The sequence below is a fragment of the Jaculus jaculus genome, chromosome 10 (genome assembly GCF_020740685.1).
Source record: "Jaculus jaculus isolate mJacJac1 chromosome 10, mJacJac1.mat.Y.cur, whole genome shotgun sequence".
NCBI lineage: Eukaryota > Metazoa > Chordata > Mammalia > Rodentia > Dipodidae > Jaculus > Jaculus jaculus.
In genome coordinates this window covers 3,974,309-3,988,881 of record NC_059111.1, presented here as the reverse complement: position 1 = coordinate 3,988,881, position 14,573 = coordinate 3,974,309, and the positions used below count along the sequence as shown (strand labels likewise).

The following is a 14,573-nucleotide window of genomic DNA, read 5'->3' as shown; positions in this document are numbered from 1 at the left end:
GTGAATACATTGTTCTTGCTGCTATGTTGAGTAAGTTGTTACCCATTGGATCAGTTAAAAATGAGAAGTTGAATCATTACATTCTCTCCTCTAGGTGACCCAGGCTCTGACCTTTATCACCTCCCTGTACTTTAATTTTTTACCTGTCTTGCAAGGCACAGCTGCTGCCAGCTGATTGCCTGAGTCTTTGTGTGAGAAGGTGTTCCTCCAGCTTTGAAGGGTATTTTTGCCATTTTAATATTACAGGCTGGAGGGTTTTTTTTTCCTTTGAACACTTAACATATTTTCTCTCTACTCTGTTCTTCTGAGATTTATTTATTTGCAATCAGAGAGAGATAGGGAGAAGAAAGACAGAAAATAAGGTGTGCCAGGCCCTCCAGCCACTGCAAGCAAACTCGAGATGCATGTGCCACGTTGTGTATCTGGCTTTATGTGGGTACTGGGGAATCAAACTCAGGTTGTTAGGCTTTGCAGACAAGTGCCTTAACCACAAAGCCATCTGTGTAGCCCTCTTCTGAGATTTTTTAAATTTATTTATTTATTTATTTTTATTTATTTATTTGAGAGCGACAGACACAGAGAGAAAGACAGATAGAGGGAGAGGGAGAGAATGGGCACGCCAGGGCTTCCAGCCTCTGCAAACGAACTCCAGACGCGTGCGCCCCCTTGTGCATCTGGCTAACGTGGGACCTGGGGAACCGAGCCTCGAACCGGGGTCCTTAGGCTTCACAGACAAGAGCTTAACCACTAAGCCATCTCTCCAGCCCTCTTCTGAGATTTTTGAGGGTTAGTTGAATGTAATTCTCATCTTTGCCCCAGTGTAGGTCAAGACGATTTCTCTCCTTGGATTCCCTGCTCCCTTCATGTGGGATGTTGAAACCTCTACCTGCTGTAGTTAGAAGTATATGGTTACCTGTTGTGGAGAGGTATTGATGTTTGTTGTTTGTGTTTGAGTTTTTCCCATTTGTCCTGGTGGGTGTTCTGAGCTTGCTGGGGCTGTGGTTTAATGTCTGGTACTAGTATGAAGAACTTCTGTGACTTTTATTGGTTCCAGGCTGTCTTTGTCACCTTCCTGCCCTACTGGAATTACCATAACACAGATGTAACATCCCTGTAGTTTTCCCATGATTCTTTCCTCAGTCAGAAAGTTTCTACTTCTTCTTCTGGAGTTCGTGTGCAATTATTCATTTCTTTTCCTCACATTGCCCATCTGACCTTGTACTGAATACACTGTACGTCTCACCATCCTGATCTGACCAGCACCTTTGCCGTATAAGAGGTGGTAGCAGTTCTTGCTGTGTGACCAGATTGTTTCCCTTCATGGCTGCATATTGGGTAAAAGGAGCTGCTGTGAATAGGCTTGTAGTGAGGCAGGGCTTCCTGAAGTACTGTAAGTAAATCTCAGTTTTTCAGTGAGATTTTTATTTTATTTGTTTAAGAGAGAGAGAATGGGCACGTCAGGGTCTTCAGCTGCTGTAAACAAACTCCAGACACATGTGTCCTATTGTGTCCATGTACAACACTGCGTGTTTCTGTCACTGTGCATCGGAATTATGTGGGACCTGGAGATTTGAGAATGAGTTCTTAGACTTCACAGACAAGTGCCTTAACTGCTAAGCCATCTCTCCAGCCCTGCATTGAGATTTTTAGTGTGTCTATTCCCCCTGTACACTCCTTTCCATTGAGACAAACAGCTAGAGGAGGTAGAACTGTAGAGCTCCCTGTCTAGTGAGAAATTTGGGTAAAGTCCAGCAAGTTGAGCTGTGATTAGAACTTAAGAACAGAATACTCAAGGTGATTCCTTTCCTCCTCCTCCTACCTGAGTTGATTACAAGGGGATGAGTGTTCACTGAGAAAACTTGGACTCCTGGAGATTAAACTCAGAAGAAGCTGGGCATGGTGGCATATGCCTTTAATCCCAGCACTCGGGAGGCAGAGGTAGGAGGACTGCCATGAGTTCGAGGCCACCCTGAGACTACATAGTCATTTCCAGGTCAGCCTGGGCTAGAGTGAGACCCTACCTCGAAAAACAGAAATAAATAAATAAACTCAGAAGAGTGTGGCAGCTCCAGTAGCTGTTGTCCTGACGTCTCTCCCAGCCACCCATGCTGACTAGCACTTCTCCAGTCACCTCCAAGGCCTTCTCAGAAGTTTGTGCTGGTAGGTTTTGCTGTGTGAACCTGGTTTTCTGGCCTTGCCCATCAGTTACTCCAGTTGAGACTATGCTTTGCGCTGTGACCTCTCCTCCCTCGTGGTTTTAAGAAGAGTTGCTGGTTTTTCAGGTTTGTTTTTGTTGTTGTTGGAAGCCTTCTGGGTAACTTCTTAACTTCTTCCATGCTGAGCCAGAAACTAGAAGTCTGTCTTTTTTTTTTTTTTTTTTTTTAAATCCTCTTAGCAGAGTCTTTTGCAAAGTAAAGGCTAGCTTATCAGCTTTTCCTCTTAGGGATGCTTTTGATATCAAACCTAGGAGCTGCCTCCCCCAAGATAGATCTGAGAGATTTTTCTCTTGTTTGCCCTGCTAAAGGCTTTATAGTTTTTGTTCTGAATTTAAGTCTGTGACCCATTTTGAGTTAACTTTAATAAGGAATGATATGTAGCTTAAAATTCATTTTTAAATATGTTCACTTATAGTGAAATGCATATGACAAAACTTGCTAGTGTTTTTCTAGCTTCAAGAGTGCAGTTGAGTAGCATTAAGAATATTCATATAGCCGGGCGTGGTGGTGCACGTCTTTAATCCCAGCACTAGGGAGGTAGAGGGAGGAGGATCGCTATGAGTTCGAGGCCACCCTGAGACTACATAGTGAATTCCAGGTCAGCCTGAGCTAGAGTAAAACCCTACCTCGAACCAAAAAAAAAAGAAAGAAAAAAAAGGGACATTCATACACTTTGCAGCCTTGAACACAGAAATCTTCCCACTCTAGCCCTATCTTCTTCTATCCTTGGGACCCATAGTTCTTTCTCACCCTGTGAGTTGGACTCTTCACTTCCCATAGGTGGAATTGCAGTGTTTGTCATTTGGTAAGTGGGTACATCAACATGTAACATGTATCAAAATGTCTTCGTGTTTATGGCTGGAGAGGATTCTGTGTTGGTTTGTACTGTATTTTGTGTTCTTTCACTCATTGATAGACTTGGGTTGTTTCATAAGTGATGTGCTCTGAGCATCAGTATCCAAGTATTTGCTTTACTTGCTGTGGGTAAATATTCAGAAGTGGAACTGTTGAAGTATGTGGTAATTTTAGGTTTAATGTATAGATGTCCTGTTACCACAATAGCACTTGTTGAAAAATCTCTCTTTCCTCCATTGAATTGTATCTGCACCTTTGTTGAAAATCACTTGAGTATGGTGGGGTGGGTTAATTTCCAGGTTCTCTGTCTTGTTCTACTGATGTGTGTTTCTGCCGCTTGTCAATATTGTGGTAATGCTAGCTTCATCAAATGACCTAGAAAGTTTGCCCTCATCTACTTCCTTCCTTTCTTTTTTTAATCAGAGAGTGAGAGAGAGAATTGGTGTGCCAGGGCCTCCAGCCACTGCAATTGAACTCCAGATGAATCTGCCATCCTGCACATGTGCAACCTTGTGTCACATTGTACATCTAACTTACATGGGACCTGGAGAGTTGAATATGAGTCCTTAGGCTTCACAGGCAAGCACCTACTGCTAAGCCATCTCCCCCTCATCTACTTTCTAGAAAGAAATATATGTTCAGTTGGTATTAGTTCTTAAACATACCGTAGCACTCTCTAGTGAAAACATGTGGACACATATCCAGTTTTGAGGTTTGGGTAATCAAACATGTCAAGTAGTAAGAGTGAAGGAGTAAGTCATAAACTGGCAGATAAGAATTGGATATAATTTTAAGCCAGGCGTGGTGGTGCACGCCTTTAATTTAATCCCAGCACTTGGGAGTCAGAGGTAGGAGGATCACTGTGAGTTCAAGGCCACCCTGAGACTACATAGTTAATTCCAGGTCAGCCTGAGCTAGAGTGAGACCCTACCTTAAAAGCAACCCCCCCAAAAAGAATTGGATATAATTTTAAAAGGTAAGTATGTTAAACACACACACACACACACACACACACGTATATCTATATTGCAGTTTACTGAGAGAAATCAGCAAGTAGAAACTTGGGCAAAAAAATAATCAGGCATCATAAAAAATAAGATCATCAAGGCTGTTTTAACTTGCTCAGACCTGTTCGTTCTCAGGAAAAAACAAATTAAGATGCTTCATGCCCAGTAGAGTTGCACAATTTGTAGGTCTCCCACAACTTCAGGGTAACTGTTGTGAAGATTGTCTGGGCAGTCTACTCACAGCTTTATGTATGTTCTCTCTTCTCTGACACTTCTGAACAAACATTCACTCTGGGTAAAGATTTGGAGAGAGCAGAGCCATGCTGTGGCCCTGGCCTTTACTTGAGTCTATGTGAGTGTGAACACCTGAAATACGGGTCAAATTTAAATGTGTTGCAAATGAAAATACAAGCTAGGCTTCAATGACTCAGTGTCAATATCTAAAATATTAAAAACATTGGTATTATATATTAAAATGGTAATATCTTTTTAAATGTTTTCTTTATTAGCAAGCAGAGAGAGAGAGAATGGGCATACCAGGGCCTTTAGCCATTGCAAATGAACTCCAGATGCACGCATCACCTTGTGCATCTGGCTTATGTGGGTACTGAGGAATTGAACCTGAGTCCTTAGGCTTTGCAGGCAGTGCCTTAACTGTTAAGCCATCTCTCCAGCCCTAAAATGGTAATATCTTAATAAGTAATAAAAGATTATGCGAAAATAACCTTTTATGGTTTTGGTTTTTTTCTTTTGCTGCTCATTGTCGCTAGCTGGTATTTAAGATTTCTAATGTGGCCCATATTGCATTCCTCATTTACAGTGAGAGTGATAGTTTCCATGAATTGATATGTCCTGAATAGAACCTTAAAGCTTTTGGCCTCAGGGGAAAAAAAAAACTTTTTGGTTTTGTGCACATGTGTGTGTGGGGGGGGAGAGAACTTTTGACCTACTACGCACAAGGGATCTTTCATCCTATACGTCTCTCTGAAGTATCCCAAGGAGAAATTACTACCAGCCATTCCTACATGGGGTGATGTTATAGGCACAGGGGAAGCTGAAACACCTAGACCTAAGTTAATCATCAGGAAAGTAATTCCCCTGTTCTCATTGGTCACCATTCTACTTCTTTGCAGTGCTACAGGTTGAACAAGGCCTCAAACATACTAGGCAAGGACTTTACCAGTGAGTATATCCAGACTATCTCTGCCTTTAAATATATCAGTCTTTCTCCAAAGTATCATTTGAGCATTGAGGAGATTATCTTTCAGTTCTTTGATCTCCTTAAGTAGCCTTCTACTTTCTAGATTTAAACATGTTTTAGGTCAAGCTTTCCACTTTGGTTCTTTGAACCTTTTTCCCCTTAATTTAGACTGGCTGACCAGCTACTCCCAGCAGTCCTCCTGTCCCCCCCCCCCGCCACTCCAACACCCCTGCTCAGCACTGGGGTTACAGGTATGGGGTATGCATAACGTGTTACATGGTTGCTAGTAAATTGAACTCCGGCCTTTACCTTTGTGTTGCAAGTGCTCTTACCCACTGAACCATCTTCCCAGCTCTTGAATCTGTTGTAAGAGAGAATTTTAGTATTAACTATTATGTTAGTTTTCATCTTTTTCAGTCTCATTATAGGAAACATACTGTGGTTCCTGGGTTTAAGTGGAGGATAATTGGACAGTGACATTACATTAATGACTTCTTTTTTTTCTTTTGGATCAAATATTGAAGTGTAGTACATAGAAATAAATGGTCCATATAAGTAATATTGGTCGGTAGTTGCAGCAGTTAGAAGCCCTAGTGCGCCCATTCTCTCTTGTCTCTCTTCTATCTCTCTCTGCTTACAAATAAATAAATAAATAAATAAATAAATAAATAAATAAATAAATAACAATATTACTTTTAAACATCCAGTGTATAATAGAGACACAGTTATGAGGTGGAGCTATGGCACTGATACTGGGTAATGGGGCCAAGTAAAAGTCAATATGGCCAGCCATGGTGGCACATGCCTTTAATCCCAGCACCCAGGAGGCAAAGGTAGGAGGATGGCTGTGAGTTCAAGGCCAGTCTGAGACTACATAATGAATTCCAGTCCAGCCTAGGCTAGAGCAAGACTCTACTTTGAAAAACAAAACAAACAAGAAAAACTCAATGTGTGGTCTTGCACACACTATTTTCCTTTTGTGGTTCTTTGTTTCTATATCTGTAAATGAAAGGTTTAATCTGGATTTAGTTTCCACTAGCATTTAATAAGAATTAGGGCTAGAGGGTTATAGATATGGCTTAGTAGTTAAGGGGCTTCCTTGCAAATAATAGGAACCCAGGTTTGATTCCCCAGTACCCACATAGGCAAGATGCACAAGGTGTTACATGTGTCTGCAGTTTGTTTGCAGTGGCTAGAGGCCCTGGTGTGCTTTTTCTCTCTATCTACTTATTCTCCCCCCCGCCAAATAAATAAATAAATAAATAAATGAGAAGTAGGACTAGAGAGATGGTTAGCAGTCAAAGACGCTTGCAAAGCCTGGTGGCCCAGGTTCAAATCCCCAGTACCCTTGTAAAGTCAGATGCCCAAAGTAGCACATGGTTCTGGAGTTCCTTTGCCAGTGGCAGGAAGTCCTAGTGTGCATATTCCCTCTCTCTCTCATTCTTTCTCTGCTTATAAATAAATAAACAGAGTGTTTATTTATTACTTGAGAGAAAGAGACAGAGAGAGAGAAAGAGAGAATGGGCATGCCACGGCCTTCAGTTACCGCGAACAAACTCCAGACTCGGGTGCCCCCTTGTGCACATATGCGACATTGTGCACTTGTATCATTGTGCATCTGGCTTACCTGGTTCCAGGAGATTCAAACATAAGTTCTTAGGCTTCACAGGCAAGCACCTTAACCAATAAGCCATCTCTCTAGCCCTAAAAATAGTATTTTTAAAAAGGAATCTATTACATTTAATTGGCTGTTGCATTTTGGCTATTTTATGACTCATCATGTTTGATCTTTAATAACTTTCCTTTGTCTTTGAAACTTGGTAGGAATTTAAAACAATGAGAGCAATTCACTGAATTGGTGAATGAAACACTGTCACTGCGGCATTGGAATTTCTTTTTTATTGGAATGATCAGTCATCAGGTCACAAATTACCTGATGATAACAGTTCATTCTTCTGATGAAAGCAGAGCAGCAGAATTGATTTATAATAAAATTAACAAGTCTTTCAACATCCTGTGTCAAAAGCAAAAACTTCACCTTCCATTCCTAAAGAAGCTTGAACTTTTGAAATGACTCTTTTGTAGGCATTCTATTATTATTATTAGTAGTAGTAGTATTATGAGAGAGAGAGAATGGGTACACCAGGGCTTTTTGCGCATGTGTGACCTTGCAGGCTTGTGTCATTGTGCATCTGGCTTATGTGGGACCTGGAGATTTGAACATGTGTTCTTAGGCTTTGCAGGCAAGCCCCTTAACTGCTAAGCCATCTCTCCAGCCTCGTAGACCATTCTTTTCACATTTGGGGGAATGTCTTAGCCTGACTCAACACATGGCTTATAAGGTTGTTATTTTCAGTCTAGTGTTATGGCTTTCAGCCAGGAACACATGGAAATCTGTGGGACAATTGAAGTTGTTGGTGTCTGAGAAGAGCCCTAACCTGCAAGAGGTACATATCATCTAGGGATGACAACTCTCCAATATGCACAGAGCAGACTTGTAGGAAGGATGCCACCTAGACCATCAGCGTCCCATTGAGAATTACAGGCCAATAGGTTGACTTCCTCCACAGTACAGTAAAGTACTGAGAAATGTAGCATTTGGAAATTTTTTCATGTGTGCATCTTGGAGAATACTTAAACTAATTAAAGTGGCTATCATATAACCAGCTAATGTAATCTTGTAGTATCACTGTCACATATGTGCTGTATCATTTTCTTAGTTTTATGAGCCTAACTACTTTATACTAAGGCAAAATGATCTAAGGAAGTTAATAAATGTGCTCTGGTTGTATAACTATCACTTCTGGTTCCAGTCACGCTGCCTGTGTCACTCCTGTTTCTCCCTCTCCACAAGCCTCACAGCACCAGTCTGCTTTCTGTGCCTTTAACTGCTGAGCCATCTCTCTAGCTGAGAACATAAAGTTTTTAAGTTCCTCCATGTTGTGACAAGTATTAGCACTTATTTCCTTCATTGCTAAATAATACTGCATGGTGATAATTTGCCTCTCTTTGTGTATCCATTCATTGATGGACATGTGGATTGTTTTTAGCTTCTTAGATCTTAGAAAGAGTGCTGCTATAATCATTTGTTTGCAGGTGAATACCTTTTGTCATCTCTTTGGGTCCATATCCAGGAGTGAAATTGTTGAACCACTTGTTCATCCTGTGTTAACTTTTTTGAGGATATCCTGCTGTTCCCCGGAGCAGCTGCACACTGGAACCCCAACCATGAGCACACAACCAGTTTAGGATCCTAGTTCAGTTTCAGGTCATGGAGATGCTCAGCAGATGAGCTCTCTGCTCATCCACACACTGACAACAGGTGAGCTCTGTAGGTGCACTCCACACACTAGGAGTTTGCTTCTAAGCATTTCTGATGCATGTACTCAGACTGTACCATTTTACATCTCAACCTGCTGTTTGTAGAGCTTCCATTTTCTCCACATCCTTACCAACACATTCCACTTATTTTTTTTTTTAAGGCAAAGTGAGTTGAAATATCTGTGTGGTTTGATTCATGGTATTTTTATTTTTCATATTTTTTACTAATTTTTTAATTTTTTGGAATAATTCACCATTGCAATGGTTAGGAAATGACTCTAATGTGCTCTCCTATAAGCAAGCCAACGTATAAGTAAATACATGTTGAACTTCCCTAACCTCAGAGTCAAAATTCTGAAATGTTACAAAATCTGAAACATCTTGAATTGTTGAAACAACTCAGTTGATGCCACAGTTGGAAAATCCCACATTTGACATTGTGCACTGGGTCATGATCTTAAAAGAGAGCACTAAGGGTATGTATAAAATGCCCTCTAGGACACGTGCATAAGGTGTACATTTTTAAAAATAAAATGAATTTTTCATGTAGATGTATGCTCTATTTCACATATACACACACACACGCATACATGCATACATGCATATTACTCCAAATCTAAAAAAAAATTTTGAAATCCAAAACACTTTCCAGCCCCAGGCATTTTAGGCAAAGGATAGTGAACAGATTCTTCATATTCATTTCACAGACCCTGAAGCTATGACTTTGTCTAACTTATCCTGACAAGGCTATAACACAGGACTTTTTGATAATTGATACATGACAACATACTTTCCCTTCCTCAGATCTCTCATGGGTAAAATGTAGTACAGTAGTCACAAGTATTTCTCTACCTGCAACAACACAAGTTTGAATCAAGTGTGTAGGAATTAAGTCACTCACTTCACACTTGAGAACTCAAAAAAAAAAAATAATAATAGTAATAAAGTAACATTGAACAAGGTTTTAGGGACTAGAAAGGTGACCTAGTCACTAAAGTGCTTGCTTCGCAAGTATGAAGACCTGAGTTTCATCCCTGGAACCCATCTAAAATACCAAGGGTAGTGGGGCACACCTGTAATCCTGGCACCGGGGAAGTGGAGACGGTGAGGATCCCAGAGCTTGCTGGCAGCCAGTGTAGCCTTTTTGATGAGCTCCAGCTCAGTGAGTCCCTGACTGAAGGGGGATAGCATTCCTGAGGGACTTGAGGTAGTTGTCTGGCTTCCACATGTACATATATATGCTTGCACTTGAACACGTGCATACACATGGCTTTTAAATCATTGATTGAAATTGGGGAAATAAAGATCCTGAAATGTTTCTAGTATGCAAGAACAAGCATTGAAGTGTTTTTCCACATGTGCTGGGTTTGCTTTGGTTTAGTTTGACTTTGGATTTCGGTCAGTCTGTCTGTTTTGGAGAACCTTCTCCTGGGTAGCCCAGGCTGGCCCCAAGATGGCAATGCTCCTGCTTTATCCTCCTGGCTGAGAATGCAGACGTGCTCCACCATGTGTGGCTTTTCTGGTGGTGTGCATGATGTAGTGTGTGTGTGTGTGTGTGTGTGTGTGTGTGTGTGTGTGTGTGTGTGTGCGCGCGTGCGCACTGTGACTCCATTGTGCCATGTTTGCATCTGGAGAACAGGAACTGTGCTGTGACATCTTGTAAAGTGTTTCTGTGATTCATAAAGCAGGCTTACATTAAGGGTCTTTTGGTTTATTTTCTGAAATGCACTATCTCTTTTATGTAGACCCAGTAGGCAAGAAAGTTATTTTAACCCACAGTCACACTGCTTTTTTTAAAAAAAGAAATAAAATATACTCTCTTGCTTTTCATTTTTTCATGCTTTTACTGGTGTCTACCTCTTACCTGCTTTATTGGTCTAGGATTAAGGGGTGAGGTTATAGCATTTTGATGATATGATTTAATATGAAAATCTGAATTGACAGATTTGGAAAATCATTGGTTTATATTTTCCAAAAGCATAATAGTTTTGAGGTCATAGGAGAATCACAGTACTGACAGTTTATTGTTTTTAAAACAATATACTAGTTTTGTAGTATTTCATTAAAGTATTTATGGAAGTAATTTCTTCCTTTCATGTGTGTGTATGTGTGTGTGTTCACTGTATTAGGTGTCAAAGCCAAGGCCTTGAACGTGCAGAGAAAGCACTCTCCCGCCAAACCACAGCTCCAGCCCTGAAGTAATATGTTTCTAAAATCAGAAGTTTCATACATATCAAATGTAATAAATTATTAACAATTTAGAAAATGTCAAAAGTTAGGAAAAATGGCAAGTTAAGTGTTAATTATCATTTGGACAAAATCTGCATTTAAGCTGGGCATGGTGGCACATGCCTTTAATCTCAGCACTAGGGAGGCAGAGGGAGGAGGATCACCATGAGTTTGAGGCCACCCTGAGACTACATAGTAAATTCCAGGTCAGCCTGAGCTAGAGTGAGACCCTACCTTGAAAAACCAAAAAATAAAAATCTGCATTTAAAATTAATAGAACCCATTTTTCATAATAAAAACTTTTCAACTAGGGCCTCCAGCTGCTGCAGTCAAACTCCAGACAGGTGCACCACCTTGTGTGCATGTGCTCCCTTGCACACCTGCATCACTTTTTGCTTACATGGGACCTGGGGAATCTTAACAAGGGTGCTTAGGCTTCACAGGCAAGTGCCTAAACTGCTAAGCCATCTCTCCAGCCTGACATTTTTTGTTTGTTTGCTTGTTTGTTTTGTTTTTTGAGGTAGGGTCTCACGCTAGCCCAGGCTGACCTGGAATTCACTAGATAGTCTCAGGGTGGGCTCAAACTCACGGCAATCCTCCCACCTCTGCCTCCTGAGTGCTGGGATTAAAGGCATGTGCCACCATGCCAACCTGTCTTCTCTTTCTATCCATGCAGTTTCCAGCAGTGTTACCAAGCTCAGGTTTCTGGAATCACAACATACTGATCCAGGTGGGCAGGAAGCAAGGAAGCATAGAACCAGTCATTGTGTAACCCTCCAAAGGAACAGCTCTGTGGGAGGCGGAGACAGTTGAGGGAGACCTACCTCGCTGGGATTAAAGGCGTGCACCACCACGCCTGCCCCTGACATGTTTTAAGTGTAGACTTAAATGCATCTTGGGTTTGTGTTGAGTGGTGAATGTATTTCCACAGTTTTCCTGCTGTTCAGGCATGTTCTTCATTTTAATCAGTGAGAATAATGACAAAACATAGTTTATTTCAAGTGTATTCCTCTGACTCCTTCATCCCCAGATAACTAGTTTTCTTATCAATTTTGAGGTCTTTTCTAATTTAAATTTTCAAATGTTTACTTTTTAAAAATTATTTGATAGAGAGAGAGAGAGGGAGAGAGAGAGAGAGAGAGAGAATGAGTGTACCAAGGACTCTAGCTACTGCAAATGAACTCCAGACACATGTGTCACCTTGTGCATCTGACTTACATGGGTACTGGGAAACTGAACCTGTGTCCCTAGGCTTTGCAGGCAAGTGCCTTAACTGCTAAGCCATCTCTCCAGCCCATGATTTAGTCTTTATCTGTACATTTTCATCCTTTGGCCATGATGTATCTATACATCTCCTTATAATTTGCCTGTTTGGAGTTTGATGAATGTCTTAGAATTTATAAAGTTTTGTATGTCTGAGTAGCTTATTTCAGTTAGAATAATGTTCACTGGATTCGTCCATATTCTGTGTACACAACAATGCTAGCAGTTAGGGAGAATGGCATTTAAAAATACGACTTCCTGCTCACTGTAAGTCTTGAATATGTATATCACATATATCAATATCAATAGCCCAAGGTAGGACAATGGGAATTATCAGCAGCCATATAGAAGGACATTTTTTTCCAGTATTGTTGGCAGAATAACTGTAGAGTATCATCTTTTAGTTGATGACAAATAAATTTTTCAGAAGTAAAGACTAGTGAACTTCAAAGCATATGAACATGAATGGGCCTCAGAAAGTTGGAAAATGGTTACAGAATATGCCTATTGTGATGACATGTATAAACATGATAAAACATCACAGCAATCATATTTGCACTCAGATATTTGTGTATTTAATGCAGTATTGAATAACTGTAGAAGTTACACATTAGATTAATGATGGTTGCCTTTGGGAAATGGTCTGAGGTGTATAGAAGGACAAAGAGCCTTAAACATCCATGTCATTGTTCTGCTGGGTCTATGCCAGGGATGAGGCTGACAAAAGAATGTGGGTTGTTGACAGAGCCTGCTCTCGTGGATGTGCCTGCTGGTCAGGAAGAGGGCTAGTAAATACCGGAATCGCACACTGTGACTGGTGGTAAGAACAGCAGTGACTGGAAGCATCTAGATGCTGAAGTCAGAATGAATTCTGATATGAAGTCCCAAAGGAAGGGAAGGGAGAAGTAGATGGGAAAAGTCTTAGAAGCCAATAGGAAAAAAGCCAGCAGAAAGACTTTGCTCTGCCTTCACAGCTGGCATGGAGGCCTGTGTGATTGCATCTGAAAGAACTAAGAGCAGACTTGTACCTGAGATCAGAAAGGCAGCAGAGACCTGTCTTTTTGGTAAAAACTTGGGTACAAGAGACTAGTGTGGCTTGCACAAAGATTCCCCTGTGGCACTCCCTCTTTTGAGTGGCCCACAGCACACAGTGCAGGAAAGTAGGCTTGTGATACAAGTAGTTCAGCAGCAGTTCCTAACCTCTGGATCCTCTCTGATCTGTACTACTGGTACCATAGGAGATAAGTATGAAGAAACTTGTTCACTGTCTGTCAGGAATGATGTGCTGTACAAGTGGCCCCTATGGGAGATGTCAAACCCTCTAACTGTCTTTCATAGGATTATGAGAAGGAAATTTCAGTCCTGCTTTCCTAAAATTAGGTATGTTTTTTCTTACTGTTTTCAGTTATTCTGAAAGTAATCTTAGTCTCATCATACTTGGTTGTTTTTCAGTTGGAAACTTAGTCTGAGAACAGGTATAAAGCTTTGATGTTGATTCTATTACTGAAATGAGATTTAACTACTGATTTTTACGTGATAACTTAGTCATACAGCTATGTATAAAGGCAGATAATAAAAATTTATATACATTTATTTGGCTGTAGGTCTTTATGGAAGATAGCTTGGTTTTTTAAATATTTTATTTATTTATTTATTTATTTATTAGAGAGAGAATGGACACGTCAGGGCCTCCAACCACTGCAAATGAACTCTAGATGCATGTGCCCCCTTGTGCATCTGGCTTATGTGGGTCCTGAAGAATCGAACCAGGATCATTTGGCTTTGCAGGCAAATGCTGTTACTGCTAAGCCAGCTCTCCAGCCCCAACGTGGTTGGTGTATAAACTACCTCTGCATATTTTGCATGATTTATTTACATTTGTATTTTAATAGGCATCATAACAAAATCCAAATGACAGTTGTTAACATCACATCAGGTTGTTTGCTTCTGAGTCACTTAGACTTTGAGTTGCTTGGATAGATGTTGGCCACTTTCCCCCAGTAACTCATGTAGCACCTTCCAGCACTAGATGGGCTAATTGTCTGGGGACTGGCTCCCCTTTGGATGCCAACCAGGTCTCTCCATGGTCCGTGCTGACAACATATGGTGTCTTCAGCAGTAGGGTCTTAACATTAATTTTGGGTGGGTAATCAAGTGCTCTGGCAGAAGTCTGTCTTGTTTGTTTTGAGAGATCTAATAGGTCTCTCTGGTCAACAGCTCATTGTGGATGTTAACCACATCTTGGTACAGGGAATTACACACCAGTGCCAAGGGAAAAGAAAAAGACAGAGAAGAAAGAGAAATAGGAGAAATTTAAGGTTAGGCTTTGTCTCACCCTCTCCAGGGTCATTCAATTCAGGTGCTTCTCTAAGGTCCTCTTGAGGGTTTCTCCTAAGTCTAACTTCCAGGATATGGGATTCTATGGTACCAGTTCAATTTAGGTTCAGTTTTCTAAGCATAGTAATACCCCTGCTCTTACGT

General features: G+C 40.9%; 1 protein-coding gene across 3 annotated transcripts in view; it reads left to right on the top strand.

Annotated features, from left to right (window-relative positions):
- Positions 1 to 14,573, top strand: part of Rfx7 (regulatory factor X7) — a 104,442-nt gene that overhangs the window by 44,131 nt on the left and 45,738 nt on the right. Inside the window, exon 1 of one of the 3 annotated variants that reach the window (XM_045160239.1) lies at positions 5,243 to 5,260. The exons of the other annotated variants lie outside the window; for them this stretch is intronic. The gene's annotated coding sequence lies outside the window, so the exon portion shown is untranslated. Of the gene's footprint in view, positions 1 to 5,242; positions 5,261 to 14,573 lie in introns of those variants that run through there. 3 annotated transcript variants of the gene reach the window in all.